The sequence below is a fragment of the Caretta caretta genome, chromosome 6 (assembly GCF_965140235.1).
Source record: "Caretta caretta isolate rCarCar2 chromosome 6, rCarCar1.hap1, whole genome shotgun sequence".
In the NCBI taxonomy this organism is placed as follows: Eukaryota; Metazoa; Chordata; order Testudines; family Cheloniidae; genus Caretta; species Caretta caretta.
In genome coordinates this window covers 53,493,260-53,508,507 of record NC_134211.1, presented here as the reverse complement: position 1 = coordinate 53,508,507, position 15,248 = coordinate 53,493,260, and the positions used below count along the sequence as shown (strand labels likewise).

Genomic DNA, 15,248 nt, shown 5'->3' with positions numbered 1-15,248 from the left:
CCAGAGTCCTAACATGTTGAGAGGGGAGCATGTTGTGCTGCTTGGAATGTTATATTCCAGATTAAAGATGGTTGGGAATTTACTGACAAAATGATCTTTCGTTCGGAAAATGCTGATTTGCCAAAACTAGAACGTTTCATAGAAACATTTTTGTTGTGACTAACTTCTGTCAAAATACAGGCAGGGTTCCAATGAAACAATGCCTACTTGGGCTTACCTTGGAAACCTGCCTGACTTCATGCCAGCTTACTTGGTGGGCTGCTGAGAAGCCCAGGCTTGCAGGGTCTACAGTTCAAGGGCAGCCTATGTCATGTGAACTGCTTCAGAGTTGGGGATCCTAGAGCTTCCAGACTCTCTGATTTGGAACTTGGAGCCTGGGAGCCCTGAAAGCCTTAGTTCTTGATCAAAGTTTTCAGGGCTTCTGGAGTCCCTGCTCTGTGATGGGGGACTTTCCGGGGAGTCAGGGCCATCTAGGATATCCACTGGAGTTGGGGGAGTCCCTGGGAGTTGGGCAGCATTAGGGATCCTCAGGATTTGGGACAAATGGCTACTCAGTTTCATTCTGGAAAAAAATAAGGAAAATATTTTGACTTTTCAAAATGAAAAAAAAATGGGATTTCCATAAGAAATATTAACATTTCAAGTTTTTGTTCTTTTTCAAAATGTCAGAATTTCCCACAGAATGGACATTCTGAGGTTTCGCCATCCATGTGGTCATTAAAGATTCCAGAGCACGTTTTTCTTTTTCAAGAGTTACTTAGCTGGTGATCTGGCCAAATTCTAGTTTTTATAATTATGTTTTGCAAAATTTCCATGCACGTAGACCTGCAGACAACATTCTTTGCTTCCTGTACAAAAGTGCTGCATGTTGTCAGCCGTTAAGCAGAAGTTGTGTTCCTCCGCCACTGCTGGATATGTTTGTTGTTGGCAAAGTGATTCCTACATAATGATTTTGGATGTATTGTAATGAAAAGTACTATATGAATACAACTTCTTCTGTTTTTTTATTGTTATAATATTTTTAAAAACATATAGATTCTTTCATATTATAATGCCAATAACAAATGAATGAGTGATCTAAGGGAATAATGGTCATTAGTTCATATCAGCCAGTCGTTATTCCCCCAAGAAATTATCTGTACTCCATCATTGTTGCTTATATGTTGCTCTAATAGGGATAATTACAGTGGGATTTAATGTAATTTCCATTGAAGCTGGTTATCCATACTATTTTAAAAGAATCAATTTAGGGTGGCTGAAGTGTAGATGTGACTAGAAAACTTTGGCACCTGCTTTCACTGCTAGAGAGAAGAAACCTTCACTGAGGGCAGGTTGAACTAACTTTACAATAGTGCCTCCCTGACCTGCTAATTGTGTTTTAGAATCATTTCCTCATGCTGACTTTTATTTCCCCCCTTCTTAACTTCATATCAGAAGATTAGAAATACAGAGTAGATACCCTAGTCATGAACTGAAGCTATTTATGGGAAAGGAAGGGATGAAAAAGCAGGAAAGGTAAAGCAGATGCTACCAACGGTCACCCTGTGAAAACAACAGTCTCTGACGCTGTATGGTCTAGAACAGTGGTTCTCAAACTTTTGTACTGGTGACCCCTTTCACATAGCAAGCCTCTGTGTGCGACCCCTCCCCTTATAAATTAAAAACACTTTTTTTACATATTTAACACCATTATAAATGCTGGAGGCAAAGCAGGGTTTGGGGTGGAGACTGACAGCTTGAGACCCCCCACCCCATATAATAACTTCATGACCCCCTGAGGGGTCCCGACCCCCAGTTTGAGAACGCCTGGTCTAGAAGCTAGGCCAAATATTTAATTGCATTCATGTTTGGCCTAGCAGTTAAAGCAGTGACCTCGGTGGGTTCAGGAATGAACTTTTGGGTTATGTTGGAAATTTTGAAAATGAGATACTAGGCAAATCAACTATTGTCACTGAACCTCAGTTTGTGCATGTACAAAATGAGTACAGCAAGTGGAAAATGGGGGATGACATATTTGAGAAAATTGCTTTCCCTGTTTTTCATCAAAAATTCAAAATTTCAACAAAAATGTGTTGACATTTTGTATTTTGTCAACCAGCTGTCAAAATGAACTTAATATTTTGCCAGTCTGAACACTCAGGAGATATGCCATTCAGGTATAGATTAAGTGCACATCTCAAAACATTTCCCCCAAATATTTTTTCTCTTGAATTGAGGGAGGCTTATATGAATTTATCCTTTTGCATTCACTTATTTATAATATCCTAGCAAATGAATTGTAATAGAAACAGCAGATAGAAGACTGATAAGAGAGAATGTTCTTAGAAAATACATTTCAAATTTGTGTGAGTTTTTATTTATTACTTTTGTCATACCAGAAACCTGAGTTTTCTGGTTCAAAAAAATCATAAGCTGCCACAACCAGACTAAATTCATCTAATAGAATTAACCACTATGAATGATTCATTTAGCTCTGTCTCCACATCAGTTTTGAGGCACTCTTGAAAGGGAAGGGGACAAATGTGTGTTGGAAGTTTGTATGGCTGTTGTGTGTCCTCTGCCCATTCCTTGGGTGAAGAGTGATGGGCAGTCTCCAAAATTCTAAATCCAGCACCTTTCACCAATACTAAAATTGTGTATTTTTTTAAAGTAGAGATATTAAAACTCTTTGTGCAGTCCTGATTGTGTTGATAATCCATTCCAAATTGGCAAGGGATTGTGAACATATAGTTTTTAATATTTCAGGCTGCATTTCTCAATAGTTAATTAATTGTGAACTTAGAGCTTGAAATGTTGCACTGATGATTGGGCAATTTTAAAGATGAAACTTGCGCAACAAAACCTGGGAATTCTTGTTCCAGCGCTTGGAATGTCCTCCTGATCAACAACCTCTTTATTTCTGACTTCCTTCTCCCTGAGGATACCTGGTTCTCCTCATTGGACTTGTCAGCTGTTATTGCCATCTCATTTAGTAACCTCTCCTCTCACTTCCTGCTCCTATGGCCTCAGTGGCAGCTTTGGATTTCTCCTCTTCCCCTCTGACTGTTTTCAGACCCTTCCCTTTCCCCCCTCTTCATTTCAGTCTTCACTTTTCCTCTCCCTCCAACTAGCTACTACCTCTTTTCTATTTTTTTAAAAATTCTGACTGTGATGGCTGGATCTCTTTATGTCTCTCATCCTAATCCTATATATGCATCCTGAGAGGTTTAAATTTCCATATTCATGTCTTTGATTTTTCCCTCTGAGGTCCCCTCTCATTAACCTCCTCACCAGACATGCCAAACCCATGGAAAAAACACAGAAATTGAGCTTGTTTTTGGCTTAATTGGCTTGTGAGTTGCTTGTTTTTGGCTTGTAGCTTGTTGCTTCTTTTTTTTTTTTGATTGGCTCCCAGAAATCAGGGGCGGGGAAGGGACAAGCAGGGGCAAGGGAGGGAGAGAATCCGGGGTGCACAGTGGGCCCACCACAGTCCCAGACTGCATGCCGGGGGAATCTAGTCACATAGAGTGTTGGAGTTCTTAGGGATGGGCTTGTTTTGGCCTTGTTTTGAAATAGGATTAGCTTGATTTTTGGCTTCTTGTGAAAGTTGGGGTGCTTATTTACCACGTGAAAGTTGTCAACTGTGCTCCTCACCCAGTCTCCAGCTTTGAGCTGATTCCCTTACTAACTGTCGTGGTCACTCTCTTAAAGTGCTAGTTGTTCAGTTTCTATTAATTCTATAAATTCTAGACCTGGTAGAATAGTAGTCAGTGAATTCTAAACTTGTTGAATTGTGACCCTTTTTCAATTCATGAAGCCTTCGCAGGCCAATCTTGATTAATAATTTATGTATTTATTTCAGTGGCTGTTAGTACCCTGACTCATATTACCAGATGCTTTACACAAACACAACAGTGAATCCAGGGCCTGGAGGCTGACAGAAGCATTTCCAACCAAGAGACCTGCCTTCACTTTCAAGGCTTCTCATTGTTTGTGTGCTCTGCACTGTGCTTTATGACAGTTGCTCTGAGTAACCCTCACACAATGAATAATAATGTGTCATAGCTGCATCTCATCAGACTTTCACTCTCACTCCTACTTCTGTGTCTAACAGACTCCTCTACTCCCACACTGTTGTGAGACAAAGGGCCAACATATATTTACATTCAACCAAAACATGGAATCCCTGTCCCATATCTCTTACAATCCACAGGCCTCATCCCATGAGTTACAGGGTAACTATCCTATAACAGTGGAAATTGAGGGTGCTCAGCAGTGCTTTTCAGAATCAGGACCTCAAAGGTATGGGTGGGTACAGTACAGAACAAACAATCCAGAACAAGCAGAGTGGTTGTGAGTTCATTGCACTTAGGATGCATAATGAAACAGGTGTTTAAAGATTTTATTAAAATGGAGAGGGAGAGTGCTTAAAATCTTATGTTTTCTCCATCCCAAAATAGCTGCATGTTCTTCCAAGTAAATTCGAATCTTCTAGTGCATTGTCAAAGGCACAATCCCGCTGCACATTCCTCCCATACTGAATTATTTTGCTGACCAGAAAGTTTAACTACTGAAGAATAATCCCTCTGTGCACAGCCTCCCAGCTCATACTGCATGCTGATAACAGGCTAATTATCTTCTGCTCAAAGGAAATAAGCTTAACACCTTCAAATGACAAGAAAGAAGCTGGGGCAGGGGGAGAGGAAAGAACCACCATTGTCCTGATATCATTAAGATGACTTGGAAGATACTGATTATCTTTCAGAAACCCCAGGGTAGGCTTGGGAAAGCCCCAAAAGCTTAAGCACTCAGCATATATTCTACTTTCTGTGGATATATTAACAAAACAAAAGCATTCTTGTTTGAGGGTGTCTCCAAGATTCACCTATGTAAAGTCAAAGAGAATTAAGTGCCTAACTCAGTTAGGCACTTTTGTAAATCTGAGTGCTGATCTGCACATGTAGGCACCTACATACCTTTATAAATCTGGTCCAAAGGCTTCATTTACAGAATAAAGTTAACGGAGGTAATAGGTGAGTTTCATATCTGATATATCTCAGATTTGAAAGAAACAAATCTTTGGCCTTTATTAGCCAAAAAAGAAACCCCATTTAAAATGTTGCTCAGTATAGCCTTGAATTTCAAAAGGGCCACCTGTTTCATAAAATTATGTGCATATATGTTTGTAGGATCTATATATGTCTAGAGATTGGAAGAGAAGATTGCAGTGATAGGTTCAAGGCCTGGCCCACAACTACTGTGGCTCTAGTCTTTTCATTATTGATCAAATATTTTTTTTAAAGATCTGTGTTCGGTGATTATGGCAAGTCAAAAATTGCTTAAGGGAATGGATTTTTTTTTTTAAAGAATACCAGATGTTTGGAATGTTCTTTTATAAAAATAGATCTCCTCATGCAATTGTATTGCTCCTAACATATCTTGTAAATAAAGGTTACATAAAATGATGCAAATGTTTAAGGCAAGCATTCCGGAGATAGTCATGCACATATACACAATACATATATTACAAACAAATAAATAATACACAATAAAGAAAGAACCAAACCAAATCTTGGCTTTAAAGCTGTGCAGGGAACTGGAATCTCTGTTCACCAGAAATACTGCAATTTCTAAATTTGTTTTCATTCCAAATTGGAAATAAATTTGGAGAGAGCATGATTTCAAAATGAAAATCAAAACATTCTGTTCTGAAATTGTTGAAATGGGATGTTTCAATCTTACCCAAATGGTTTTCTTCATTTTTTTTTTAAACAAAGATTCATTAAAGTTCACATGTTCCTCTAGAACAACGGTGGGAAACCTGCAGCCCGTTGTCCGCACTCGGCCCATCAGGGTAATCCGCTGCCGGGCTGCGAGACAGTTTGTTTACATTGACTGTCCTCAGGCACTGTCACCCACGTGCCGGTCACCGCGTGCTGGCCACCACTTCCCACAGCTCCCATTGGCCGGGAATGGCGAACTGCAGCCACTGGGAGCTACAGGTGACCGTGCCTGCAGACGGTCGATGTAAACAAACTATCTCGCGGCCCATCAGCAGATTACCTTGATAGGCCGAATGTTGCCAACAACTGCTCTAGAAAGTTTTGATTTTAATGAAATTGCATTTTCCCGTAAAAAGATATTCTGATGGAGATTTTTCAACCAGTTCTACATCCTAGGCTTTGGGAAAGGTCACACTGGATCTTATCTTTGAGTGTAGCTATTATCTCTACAATGAGTTGAAGAGAAGATTGGATTCAAATTCACCTGAAATTTTGGAAAGTTCTGACCTGGAATGAGACATGAACATTGCAGTCCAGAGTTATTTCTATTGTGCAGACTCATGGAAAGAGGAGACCTATTCCAATCTGCAACACTTCCTGTTTGCAATACCATACACCTCTTGAAGCAGTATAGAACTTCTGATAGAGTTTATATATATATTTGTATAGCTCCTGCTTCTTGGCCAAATGCTAGCGATGATATAAGTTCCTCTAGAATTCTCAGAAAAGGTTTTCAAAAGTGATGAGTGGTTTTGGATACCAACTTAAGACTTTAAATGGGCCTTATTTTCAGAAAGTGCAGAGTTTCTAGAAATCAGGCCCCTTTAAAATGTCTCAAATTGGCCCCCTAAAATTGGAGGCACCCAAAATCACTAGTCACTTTTGAAAATTTTGGCCAAGGTGTTTAGTTTCCTGAGAAGCAAAAGATTGCTTCCCCTTACAGTAGCATTCCTATCTACTGTCAAAAGACTGTCAGTGTTGTAATGTATGGTATTTGTCAATGCATTCTAATCTACTACATGGCAGCTAAGTTTATCAGCATTGTAAAAGGAATTCCACACTACTGAAGCAATGAAGTGGAAGCCATATGTAATAGTGAGGAAACTCAATTCCAGCATAAACTAGTGGAGAAGGAAGGGGATTATTACAGAAAATGACAAAGAAAAAACAATTCCTGCAGGTAGTGAGAGATGCCCAAATTCCTACTTATATGGACCAAGGCCGGACTTTCTCATATCACAGACTGCACTTTCCTGCATTGTTGTGTAACCAACATGTGCAAACTTGTAATATCTGTGTGTCTTTCCTTGCAGGTGTTGATGCCCTCTTCATCACCAGAAATCATCCTCTTACAAAGCAGCTCTTCCCTCGATCTTGAAGATCAGATCAGATTTGTTAAGGTAGGACTGTATGTTATGTTGCACCAGGCAAAGTGAGAAGGAAAGATGGAGACAGGGAGGAAAGAACCAGAAAGATCTCTGTATTAAAAATAATGACCTAATACATTAAAACCCTATATATTCTTATCATTTTCACAAACCTGGACTGAAGAGACTTCCCACCTTATTATCCTGAGACCTAATGGACAAACAGAATAGACTGAGAACAGTTCACAACAGCCAGTTCCTATTATACCTTTTTAGAGAACCCTGTCTTAGTAGTATCTATATATATATACGCTTATATCAAGAATATTCCCCTTGCTCATTCCAGAGTATATGTTCATATTTTTCCCTATATAATCCTCAGTGTGTTTGTATTGCACATGCTAAAGAAAATCAAGATGTATATTGCTCGGATAACAATCCAATATTCTGGCATATCATGAGCAGCTATATATCACTTATATATATATCTCTATAATAGATATATATAATCTATCCATCTGTCTGTCTATCTAAAATACAGCTAGTAATATGACTCAGGGACCTTCCTGTAACCTCTGTGAAGCCCAGATGATTTAAATAGATAGTAGTTCCAGGAGTATATTTCAACACCGTAAGGCTAATTTGATTTCTGAACACTAGAAAACCATGCTGCATATATTTGAAGAAAGGAAGCTAGAGAAAATAAAATAATGCATTGTGAAAATTTGGATACAAAGCACAATTTTAATAAGAGTGAAAGAATAGGAAAGTGAAAGAATAGGGAGCTGGCTATTCACAGCTCCCTATTCAAGGTTAAGGCTGTTCTTTTAACTGTATTTTAATACATTTGTGTGCATATATGCAGAGCCTCGCATCTCTCTTCATTGTGGGCTAAATCCTAAAACCTGTACTCAGTTTTTAATTGGCGATTACTCAGGCAAACACCTGTTAAAGTACAGGCATGTTATATAGCATACACAGATCTCAAAGCATTTAACAAAATCAAGGGTTGGTCTGTTCTGGGAATTTACATCAGCATTGCTATGTGTCTTGAGGGTGTGAAAAATCCAGTCTAGTGTCCTATTCACACGACCACACTGCCTCAAGAATTGGCTATTAGAAAATAGTGTACAGTGCATGAACATTACACTTAGGCTTGACAGAATTTGATTATTTTTATAACTTTTTACAGATAATATTGATATTTAGTTTTGTTACGAATTACACCTTGTAGGACACGCACACAACTGCTGCGAATTATACCTGGTAGGACACGCACACAAGTGCTACGAATTACACCTGGTAGGACACGCACACAAGTGCTACGAATTACACCTTGTAGGACACGCACACCAATGCTGCGAATTATACCTGATAGGACACGCACACCAGTGCTGCGAATTATACCTGATAGGACACGCACACCAGTGCTGCGAATTATACCTGATAGGACACGCACAGTTCGAATCTAGGCTGAGGCACAGAAACAAAGTCCACAACTGCAGAGTTCCCAAAAGACACTAAGTTTATTACGCTCGAGCGTGGTGCCCCCCTGCTAGCCAGGAGGGGACCCTGAATGCAGATTATACAAAGGTTATATACCTTTTAGCAAAGCATGTTGCCCTCGTGCATCGGAAACCTTAGCCAATAAACAAACCCTTGTCTTATCTACCACCTATCCCTGCTTGGTGCATTCCTCGTGCTATACCAGTATGTTAATTACACAGCATGGTCCTAAAGCTATGCATCAGTAACTTTTATTATCAGGATGGGAGGCCTCACATCAAGGCCAAGAGACAGGGAGTTAGAGACTGACAAAAACCAGATACTGGGAGTCAAGGCAGGCTGGAGACAAGGAGGAGGATTTTCACAGGGATTCAATATCTAAGGATTACTCCTCCTGGTGTATGATGTGCTGGCATTTAAACAATGGTGGGCCCCAAACCAAAATGGAGTCACATGTGCTAACTTTTCCTTAACAGTTTTAAGCATTTAAAATAAATTTTCAGAGTTGTGTAAAATTATGGAGTTTTAGCATTTTGTATTTATTTAAATAAGTAATTAAGTCAGATAGTTATTTAATGACAGTCAATATTGAAATTCAAAAAGTGAAAGGACAAATTGTCAACATCACATGTCAAAATATACAAATTATTTATCCTTAAATCAACGAGTCAGACATGTTTTTGCAATTCATTTGCTAGTCCATTTGTAACAAGCCTAATTCAAAAGTCTAAATCACTAGATTTTGATACAAATATGTTTCCAGGCCTTTTTTTTTCTTAATCTGTAAATGTTGATTATTATTGATGGAAATATTTTTATCAGCTTTTGTGTGTACAGTGAAATGGATATTTACCAACATTTATCATTAAAAATATAATCTTTCCAAGCATAAAAACACTATTTTCAAATCTTAAAACTTGAACATGTCTAAACAAAGTTTCGTCTCACAAGCCAAAGGCACTTTTGCTTGTTGAGGATGAAGTATATACTAGGGGGTATGACAATTTTAAAGAGGAGCCTTCTTTAATTTATATAGACAGAAAAAAAGTCTCTGAAAATGTCTTAAGTGTTGGGAAAATACCACTTATTTTATGTTGAGAAATCTCAAAAAAAGGCCAGATAGAATTTTGTCTGATCTCCAAAAATTATGATCATATTTTGGGCTTAGAACATGTTGATAAAATTTCAATCCAGAGGTTAATTTATTTAGAAAGTTATAGCACTTGAGAATAGAGGCTTAAAATGAAAGTATCTCCTAAACTACTGTGAAGTCTAACAACTTTCAGCTGTGAGTACTTGAAAAGAATACAGAAAACTTCACCTAGAGCAGATGTGTAAGACATAGTTATTATATACTTATGCCATGAACATTTTTCCTCTTGGCAGGGATCTTCTCTATCTCTGGCAAGTTATTCAGATACAGACCATTCCTGTTTCCTCACTTTATACCTTTCTTCGAGGGCTTGCATTGATGCCTGCAAAGCATTATCCCTCTGGATGATGGGGACTTTGGAACCAGCTATTGTTCCTTCATCCTTGGCTCAGAGTTCTCTGTTAAACAATGTGAGGCCCTTTTCCTCCTCAGAACACATCATTCTGAACCTGTGCTGAGCAAGGAAACAAGACAGCAGAACTTAGACCTATATATCTCCTGCTTGGCACTGCAGAGCAACATGGCTGCTTGGTTGTCTTCTCATGAGTATTTTTAGGCACATACAGTTAAGATTCGATTCTCAAGTAAATAAGAATTGTATTTTCCAGTCACAATAACTTCTTAGGAGAAAAAATTAAGATGTCTGAAACATCCCCTTTGATATCAATGCGTCATATTCTTGCAACTTTAAAAACATAGGGGAAAAATTGCTGTCACTTTTTAAGTAAAAGCGATAATTCCTAAAGTACTGTATCATTCATGTCCATGTCTTCTTGTCTTAGGGTTTGCAATCTTATGAATGCAATTTAGTAGCAACAGAGAGCTATTCTTCCTTCTCACTCTACTGACATTTACAAAAGCAGCTATATATATGTAGAGGATGGTGCATGAACCATTAAGGGCCAAAATATATTCCCATGTACACCAAAAGAAATCTGGAGTGACTTCACTGTATTCAAAGAAGTTACTCCTCACTTACACCTGTGTAAATGAAATCAGATTCTGACCTCAGTGGGGCTCCATCTTGGTGTAGGAGTCCACTGCTGTGTGCGTCATACTGAAGGATCAGGACTTGAGGCTGCAGAAGTGTCAAAACTTCGAAGTGGGAAATTTTGAATGAAAACATTTGGCATTTGGTTACAAGCCATTTCGTGAATCAGAACTTCTGTGGATTTATGTGGAAAATAGGGTCATTTATGAGCAGGGCTGGCTCCAGTCACCAGCTTTCCAAGCAGGTGCTTGGGGCGGCAATTAGAATGGGGTGGCAGTCTGTGTCCCATGGCAGCAATTCGGCGGCAGCTCAGCCACTTTCCCCACCATGGCGGCAATTCGGCGGCTGCTCCACCGCTGCTGTGGCGGCAGCAATTCGGTGGCGGCTGCTTGGGGCAGCAAAATTGCTAGAGCTGACCCTGAATATGAGAGCGAATTCATCAATGTTCACTCAGAAAATTGTCCAAAAATGACATATTATAGGAAATTTGCAAAACGTGGCCATTTTCAAAAATTCAGAATGAAATGGAAAAACCTTTTGTTCTTAATTTTTTTTCTTCAGGGTGCGTATGTGCATGTACACAGTTCTCGTTGTTTGCTATGACTACCACTGTGAAGGCACATTTTGTCTGCCACTACGCCTTTGACTTTTGGAATGACTTTACAATTTGGAGAGCCCCAGATTGCCATGGTGGTGGGAATCAACCTATGTATTTCTTCTGTATCTACTCTCATTGCTGTAGGGGCTAATTAAACCAATTTGTGATATGAATTTAGTAAAGGACCAGAGCCCCAAGATGTCATTTGTGTAATTTGTACCTAATGCCTGTCCAATTTAGTACATACTGCTTTGCCCTGCTCTTTCAGCACCCCATGTTGTTGCGAAGGACACCTATCCTGCTTATGCCTAACTAGTCGAGGTGAGTAAAGGACTGACTCTGAATCACCTTTGTTTTTTTTCATTTACGACATAGACTTTGTCTGCTGTGATAACTGTAGCAGTAAATTTGGAGCAGAAGTTATTAAAAGAGAATATTCTGAACAAAGATTTCAACACAGAGAAAGAACCTACGGAGATCGGACACAACTCAAAGTCACATGAGAGGTAGATATTTTGGATGAAATTCTGGCCTCATTGAAGTCAGTGGGAGTTTTGCCGTCGATTTCCATAGAGCCAGAATTTCATTCATTGAGTATTAAGAAGACATTTTTACACGCCAATTTTCTGATTATATTCATACCATAAAGTTTTACAGACCTGACCCTTTGAGCAACTTCAAATCCCATTAAAGACAATAGGGCTTGAAGGTGCTTAGCACCCTTTCAGGGTTGAGCTCTTATGCCTTAAATTCATAGGGACCTAAATTTATTTTAGTAAAATCCTGGACACTAGACCTGCCAATTTGGTAATCTTACAGCCCAAAGAGATGCTTAGAAACAAATTGACTCTCTGTATTTCTTATAACTTTGTCTGTTTATACCCTTTCATTAATGCAGTTTTTCTTCACTTAAATATTAAGGACATATTTCTCCTCACAGATCTACAGTGCTCATCTTTGTTGCTCATTCTGTTCTCATTCTATGTGCAGTCCTCTCAGGTGAAAAAGAGAACCTCACTGCAGATTAGAAAGGAGAACTTTGCCCCAAGAGTAGAGAGCTTTTTACTTTCTTTCACAAAACTTTCAGTCACTAAATGTTAGGCCTCTGTTTCAAAGAAGCTTGGATGCCACTGAATTCCTTTTCACAGATCAGCTGATCTTTCTATGCAGCAATTTGTGTCCCATTGAAGAATAGTGTACATTAAAACCCAGACATTTTTAACTGCAGATTGTGATATTTGTGTCTGCAGCTGTCCAGTTGGATTAGCAACACAAGATTCAAAAAAACATTCTGAGAATTTCACTGTGTGAAGTGGAATCAAGTTTACAAGGAAGATATTTACAAATGGAAGATGCAGCATCTGGTATTTTCCTTCCAAGCAAATATTTTATGGATTCATAGCTTAATAGCGTTTAAGGACAGAGGAGACCAACAGACCATTTAGTCTGATCTCCTGAGTATTTCAGGCCATTAAATTTCACTCTGTTATTCCTGTATTAAGCCCAGTGACTTGTGTTTGACTTCTCCTAACCCACCCCTGTGTTCCAACAACTGTATAGCTGTGAAACCTAATTTCACATTTGGGAACTGTGAATAGGATGAGATTAAATCTCACATGAGCTGGGGGATCCTTATATATACAAAACAGTATCTCTGAACTCCTAATGTTGAAGGCTTTGGAGCTGAATTTGGTATTACTCACACTGGAGTAAACCAGTGATAATCAGTGGAATTGTATATGTGTAACATTAGTGTGAGTCAGATCAAAGTCAAGCTTTGATTTTCTTACTGTATCACAATCTCCCTAAAATATACTGTTGGATTCTCACCATCCCTTAGTTCCTGAGACAAGCTGTTAAGTTAATTAGAATAGAAAGGGTCTAATGCAAAGCCCATTGAAGACAATGAAAAGTTTCCCACTGACTTGAACAGATTTTGGATCAGATTCAGGCAGTTTTCTTTCTTATTAAAAGTATCAGACTGAAAAGAACCAAAATGACAGTGATGTTTCCATGCACAAATAACTTCTTGTCAGCAATGTTTTATAAGGAAGGAGGATTATTTTCCAGAGTTGCTTTTGTGACTATATACAAGGAAGGTGAAATGTAATTGTATCAGAGCAGATAGATAGCTCTGAAACTGCCTCTCACTGTCCTTTTTATTAGCAACATTGTTTAATTTTCCTCTTTCACTCCTCTCCCTATACTTTGCCAGTTTTTACACTATTTCTTTCCCCCTCTTCAGGCTTTTCTGACTGTGCAGTTGATGTCTATCTCACCCTCTTTATCCGCAGGTCTGCATTATATTAGAATATTTGCTTTCCCAGGGACTAAAGATATTTCTCTTCCACCAAATGATTGACGACTTTGAGTATCCAGTCTTTTACCTTTAACCATTCTCAATGCCACTCTGACATAGAAGTTCAATTCGTTAGCCCCAATTTCCCGCCAATAAGGAACAATTGTGTTATTGCAACCTGCTGTTATGTTGCCAGTCACATCAACATTTGCTGGACATGCCAGTAAGCATTGATATTCTCCCTTACCTAGGATCGGGAAGATCTGTTCAGTTGATGAGAAACAAATGTGAGTTGTTTTAGTCCATTTGTCAGAATGTTACTAGTTATCTTCACTAATCAACCTCTTGGTCCATAATCCTCTTGGTCCTTAAATGGAACTGGAAGTCATTGAGACTCTGATTGCGGCCTTTGTCCATGTGCATCACCAGCCGCAGGATAATGGACTTTAGCTGCACTGTTGCAGGAGGGGTCTGTGGATCCCTATGAGCAGCCAGAACTGCTAGTTGTCCAGGGGCTGCATCTCCAAAGCATCCATTTAGGCCACAGTGTGCGCCTTCATCATTCAGACAGCTGCTACCCTCCTTCAGACCTTCCTTCTACCTAAATGGAGCAAAGGTGAATGACCAGGTAAAGATGAAACCAGAGTACACATATCCCTAGCCACTTCCTTCCCCACTTGGCCTTGTCTGTGTCAGTATTTGTGCTTTGTAAGTGTGTGGATGGATGGCTAGGTGTTATTCTATTCCTTCCACATGATCCAAGATATCTCCCATGGTACTTCCATGTGAAATGTAGAGCTATTGTAGAAGTGGATTTTGCAAATTGATCTGCAGAGAGTTGTTGGCTCCTGAAAGTTCCATGCAAAGAGAAAGATTGAAGACTCAAAAACAGCATAAAACAAACTTGAGAAAACAATTAGTATAAAGTGTCGGGGGAAAAAATATTTCACCCAACCAAATTTGACCAACTTGTAATCATTTACTTGCCTGATGGATATATGCGTTGGTGAATGATTAAATGTGCTGATAGTTTTTAAAAATATGTTTTAAAGATATTTGGCACCTAGCTGACTAACAAGCCTGGAAACCCGACAATTTAATTCCAGATTGCTTTGAGGTTATGTTGTGAGTGACTAGTCATTTTATTGTCTTTGTTTTATTTGTTGATAAACTATAGTTAACATATTAAAAATAGAAATTTTAAAAGAGGAAACCATAGTTTTAGTCTACATGAGAATGGCTATAGTGGGTCAGACCAATTGTCCATCAAGCCCAGTATCCTGTCTTGTGAAAATAGCCGGTGCCAGATGTCTCGGAGAGAGTCCCCAGAACAGGGAAATTTATTAAGTGATCCATCCTCTGTCATCCAGTCCTAGCTTCTAGAAGTCAGAGGTTTCAAGACACCGAGAGCATGGTGTTGCATCCCAGACCATCTTGACTAATGGCCATTGATGGACCTACCCTCCATAAATTAATCTAATTCTTTTTTTGATTCAGTTATTTTTTGCCTTTCTCAACATCCCCAGGCAACGAGTTCCACAGGTTGACTGTGTGTTGTATGAAAAATTACTT

The 15,248-nt window shown here is 39.0% G+C and overlaps 1 protein-coding gene across 9 annotated transcripts in view; it reads left to right on the top strand.

The window, feature by feature from the left end:
• The window catches only part of LRRC4C (leucine rich repeat containing 4C), an 856,114-nt gene that overhangs the window by 689,537 nt on the left and 151,329 nt on the right, over nt 1-15,248 (top strand). For all 9 annotated transcript variants that reach the window (XM_048853297.2, XM_075129530.1, XM_048853288.2 and 6 more), the window contains one exon: nt 7,076-7,162. The gene's annotated coding sequence lies outside the window, so the exon portion shown is untranslated. The remainder of the gene's footprint in view (nt 1-7,075; nt 7,163-15,248) is intronic.